At 41.2% G+C, this 4,404-nt stretch overlaps 1 non-coding gene across 1 annotated transcript; it reads left to right on the forward strand.

Annotated features, from left to right (window-relative positions):
- The first annotated feature begins 3,843 nt into the window (after positions 1 to 3,843).
- Positions 3,844 to 3,950, forward strand: LOC148914945 (small nucleolar RNA R71). The gene has a single exon (XR_016123033.1). It is a non-coding gene; the product is annotated as a small nucleolar RNA R71 (small nucleolar RNA).
- Positions 3,951 to 4,404: the final 454 nt, after the last annotated feature.

Here is a 4,404-nt window from a genome sequence, read left to right on the forward strand (position 1 = left end):
TAAATTACCCATCCGTTGGCATCTATCACATGAAGCACAAAAAGCATAAGCATCCTTAAAAGGGTAGGCCAAAAGAAACCGATTGTAGCACTTTGTCGGGCGTCTTCTTTGCTCCAAAATGGCCTCCGCATGCATGGGAGTGACAAAACTCTAGAATGCTCTTAAAATCACTTTCAGGCACACACCTTCGAATTACTTGGTCTGGGCAATGCTTGAATAGATATGGATCATCCCAAAAGTAGTATCTTGCTTGCTTCCTAAGCTTGTCACGTTGGAACGTAGATAACCCTGTAGGGAGTTCATTAGTGCACAAATAGTTAACAATATCAGCAAACCAAGGCAATGGATTGAGGGAATTCAAAGCACAAATGGAGAAGAGTTGCTCATCAGGGAAGCTTTCACGCAATGGCAATGAATCCTCCTCTTCGTTAGATACATGTACCAATCTACTCAAGTGATCAGCCACGACATTCTCACTTCCTTTCTTATCTTTTATCTCCAAGTCAAACTCTTGCAACAAGAGAATCCATCTAATGAGTCGTGGCTTGGCATCCTTCTTGGCTAACAAGTATTTTAATGCTGCATGATCAGTGTAAACAATAACCTTGTTAGTAATCAAATATGATCCTGAACTTCTCTAAAGCAAATATGACAGCTAATAACTCCTTCTCTGTGGTGGAATAGTTGAGTTGGGCATCATTGAGGGTTCTACTAGCATAGTAGATGGCATGTGGCTTCTTATCAACTCGCTGTCCCAAAACAGCTCCAACGGCATAATCAGAGGCGTCACACATCAATTCAAAAGGCAAGCTCCAATCTGGTGGTATAATGATTGGGGCAGTTATGAGCATCTTCTTCAAAGCATTGAAAGCATTCTCACAGTTTTGATCAAAGACAAAATCCATGTCCTTGGCAAGGAGATTGCACAAAGGCCTTGCAATCTTAGAAAATTCCTTAATGAAACGCCTATAGAAACCTGCATGTCCAAGGAAAGAACGTACTTCTTTGACAGAAGTAGGTGAAGGCATGGAGGCAATCAAATCAATCTTAGCTTTATCTACCTCGATTCCTTTACTAGAGATGACATGACCAAGAACTATGCCTTGGTTAACCATAAAATGACATTTTTCCCAATTAAGCACAAGGTTAGTCTGTTCACATCTAGCCAACACCTTAGATAAGTTATGCAAGCATTGATCAAAAGAGTCACCAAAGACAGAGAAGTCATCCATGAATACCTCAATGAACCTTTCTACCATGTCGGAGAAAATGCTCATCATGCACCTTTGAAAAGTGGCTGGGGCGTTACAGAGACCAAAAGGCATCCTCCTATAAGCAAAAGTGCCAAAGGGACATGTGAAGGTCGTCTTCTCTTGATCCTCTGGGGCTATGGCGATTTGGTTGTAGCCTGAATATCCATCAAGGAAGCAATAGTGGCTATGGCCAGCCAATCTCTCAAGCATCTGATCAATGAATGGAAGAGGGAAGTGATCCTTGCTTGTTGCTGTGTTGAGCTTCCTATAATCGATGCAAACTCTCCAGCCCGTGGTCACCCGTGTAGGTATAAGCTCATTTGCTTCATTCTTCACCACTGTGATACCTGACTTTTTGGGAACAACTTGCACTGGGCTCACCCATTTACTATCAGATATAGGGTAAATAATACCAACATCTAAAAGCTTCATTACCTCTTTTCTTACCACCTCCTTCATGTTCGGATTGAGACGTCTTTGGGCATCCCTCTTAGGCATTGCATTGTCTTCCAATAATATCTTGTGCATGCACAGTGTTGGGCTTATGCCTTTGATATCTGCAATGCTCCACCCAATTGCAGTTTTGTACTCTTTTAGAACTCTCAAAAGCTTCTTCTCATCATTTGGTTCGAGATGTGAGGCAATGATAACAGGTAGAGTCTTATTTTCATCTAAATAGGCATATTTAAGGTGTTTTGGCAATTCCTTTAATTCCAACTCTGGTGCCTGCACAATAGAAGGTAAAACCTTATTAGTAGGTGGGGGTAATGATTCAAATTGGTTTGCATACCTCTTTCCAACTTCTACGTAGCTATCCATGCTGCAAACAAGCTCAAGAAGTAAAGGAGATATCACAGCCTCTAAGCTGTCCACTTCTTCTTTCCTTATGCTTTGTGTAATGCATGCTTCAATGGGCTCCAAATAACTCATTGGCAGTGCTTCTTTCACCATAGTATCAATTGCATCAAGCTGGAAAACTTCATGCTCATCACTTGGAAACTTGGAGGCTTCAAACACTTTGAATGCTATTGTCTCATCAAACACGTTCATGGTCAATGTACCCTTCTTCACATCAATAATAGCACCGGCAGTTGCCATGAATGGCCGACCTAGAATGAGTGGTAACTGATTGTCATGAATTGGTGCTTCTTCCATTTCCAACACCAAGAAATCTGCTGGCAAAATTAGCTCTTCCACTTTCACCAAAACATCTTCTAGAATGCCTTTAGGGTACCTAATAGTTCTATCTGCCAATTGAATGCTCACAGATGTGGCTTGCAACCCACCAAGGTTAAGTTTTTCATAAACATGATATGGCATAAGGTTTATAGAAGCACCAAGATCAAGCAAAGCTTTTTGAAACTTAAAATCACCAACTAGCAAGGTATAGAAAACGAACCTGGATCCTTTAGCTTTGGAGGTAGCTTTCTTTGTAACACTGCACTTACCTCTTCACTCAATGCAACTTGTTCATGCTCTTTGAATCTCCTCTTGTTAGTGCATAGATCTTTCAAAAATTTTGCATACTTTGGAATCTGAGCAATGGCATTGAGCAATGGGATGTTGATTTGCACCTTCTTGAATGTTTCCATTATGTCATCCAAGCCTTGATCTTTCTTTGACTTTGATAACCTGCTGGGAAAGGGTGCAATAGGCCTAAAAGCATTAGTTGAAATTGGAACTTGATTAGCATTAGATGATACCTTAGGGCCTGTGCTCTTTCCTGGAGCATTGAGGGGCTGTTTGTTGGAAGCTGTGGGCTGCCCATGTGGTGGCTGAATGATCTCCACGTTTTCTCCATCTTCTTGCTCTTCATTGACATCTCCAACCTTGTTATCAACTTGTTTACCACTTCTTAAGATGTGTATTGCTTTAGCATGCTCTTGATGCCTTGGATTCACCTCTGTTTGGCTTGGGAAAGTTCCGGATGCTCTATTGCTCATGGAGGATGCAATCTGCCCAACTTGCACTTCTAGTTTGTTCACTGCATTTTGAAGATTCTGATTGGTTTGCATCTGTTGCCCCATGAACTTCTTGAACATGTCTTGCAATTCTCCCATTTGATCACCCCTTTGCTCTTGCACTTGTTGGGGAGCATGTTGGAATTGCCTTTGTTGTATTTGAAATCCTGGGGGAGGTCCTTGAGATTGTTGAACATTTGAGTTATTGCTCCACTTGAAATTAGGATGATTTCTCCACCCCGGATTGTACGTGTTTGAGTAAGGATCGTTATTAGGATTCCTTGCTCGAAGGGCATTTGCTTGTTCTAGCATGTGCTCTGCAAAGATTGGTCTTGAACTTCTACTTTGTTTCCTAGAGGGCCATCACTGCCTGTTGAAGCAAAGAACACATAACATCAAGTTTTGCAGCAATCTCATTATTAGTACTTACCTCGAGACCACAGCTTTCATAGGAGCTCCTTTCTTTATTGTGGCTCCATTGTTGAGAGTTAGCACTCAAGGATTCAAAGAGAGTAAAAGCCTCCTCTGCTGTTTTGTTCATCAGTCCTTCTCCACTTGTTGCATCTACCATCATCCTTTCGGAATCAAGCAAACCTTCATAGAAAGATTGCATTTGCATCCAACTCTCTATGTTGTGGTGTGGGCAAGAACTTATCATCTCCTTGTACCTCTCCCAACATTCATGAAAAGCTTCTCCTTCCTTTTGTGTGAAACCAAGGATTTCCTTTCTAATCTTGTTAGTCTTTTGAGCCGGAAAGAATTTCTGCAAAAACTTATTAGAAAGCTCTTCCCAAGCATGAATTGAAGCATTAGGCAAAGAGTATAACCAAGACTTAGCTTTATCTTTTAAACTGAATGGGAATAGCCTCATCTTAATCTGCTCATCATCAAGGCCATGAATTTTGATTGTAGCACATATTTCAAAGAATTGCTTAATATGCATGTAAGGATCCTCAGTGGTATTACCATAATAAGTTGGAAGAAGATGAATCATACCACTTTTAAGCTCAAACCTGTCAACTGTGAGTTGAGGATAGACGATGCACGAAGGTTGATCGGTGACTTTGGGAATGGAAAACTCACGCAGGGGTTTCCGAGGTTGGGAAACAAGTGCACCACCTCCTTCAACATTATTGTTGTTCGAATCTCTGCCATCGTGCTTGAACCTTCAGATTCGGAACTTTTAGAAT

This window comes from Prunus mume, linkage group LG8 (genome assembly GCF_029339155.1).
Source record: "Prunus mume cultivar Tortuosa linkage group LG8, ASM2933915v1, whole genome shotgun sequence".
Lineage (NCBI taxonomy): Eukaryota > Viridiplantae > Streptophyta > Magnoliopsida > Rosales > Rosaceae > Prunus > Prunus mume.